This window comes from Nycticebus coucang, chromosome 13 (assembly GCF_027406575.1).
Source record: "Nycticebus coucang isolate mNycCou1 chromosome 13, mNycCou1.pri, whole genome shotgun sequence".
Lineage (NCBI taxonomy): Eukaryota > Metazoa > Chordata > Mammalia > Primates > Lorisidae > Nycticebus > Nycticebus coucang.
Window position 1 is genome coordinate 26580284 of NC_069792.1, and position 923 is coordinate 26581206.

General features: G+C 30.8%; 1 pseudogene; it reads right to left on the reverse strand.

Annotated features, from left to right (window-relative positions):
• Window positions 1-511: 511 nt before the first annotated feature.
• LOC128564233 (uncharacterized) lies at window positions 512-648 on the reverse strand (annotated as a pseudogene).
• Between the last annotated feature and the right edge of the window lie 275 nt (window positions 649-923).

The window sequence follows — 923 nt, forward strand, 5'->3', positions numbered from 1 at the left end:
CATGCTACTTTCATACAAAAAAACCCATCAAAACAAATTTTGAAATTCCAAAGTTATTCATTCTTACTTAATTTAAATAGTTGTTTTCATGTTCAGTTTGGAATCTCTAATCCTAAATCCTTTCACGTGAAAAAGCAGCCTAATATTCAGGACACAGGGAAATACAGAGCAAAAATGATGATAAACCACAGATCATTGGAACTAAACCTTATAATGAAATCATGTTCAGATGATTTTTGTAAGAACTAATAACTTTTCAGGGAAAAGTTTTACTTGAAAATATAGAGCAAGATACATAATATTTTTTAATCAAACCCAAGAACTATCAATACTAATCTGCTAATTTGTGCCCCAGTATACAATCACATTGTTGGTACCAAAACACAATGTATTCAAGAAGCTATTAAATGCACAGCAGTATTTGAAATCGAACCACAGTGACTTGTTATGGCATGCTGACATTATTGGTTCTTGTATATAGTTACATAATGATCTCCGAAGCCAGCTTTAAAAACTGTTCCATAAAACCAGTTAATGGATGTCAAAGTCAGACTACAGAGTCAACTTTCTAAAAAGGCTATTTCCAATTAAAAAATAAATAAAATGTTATAATTACACTTGATCTTAGCCAAAAGGCTGAGAAGCCATACAAATGTTATAATTTATTCTCTCTCTAAAAGAACTCTATGGCATGGTGAAACTCTTTTGCTTTTATTTCTAATTTATTATAGATGTCATCATCCTATGATCTTGGACCTAAAAGACATGCACCTCTGAAATTGTCAATGCTTCAGGAAAAGAACCATTTTGTTATAATATTTTCTTCTGTCTAGACTACTGATATAGCATACACTGTTTTCTGTGTAAAAGTTCATATTGTTCTTGAGAAAATCCGAATTACTTCAAATATGCCAAAGACAATA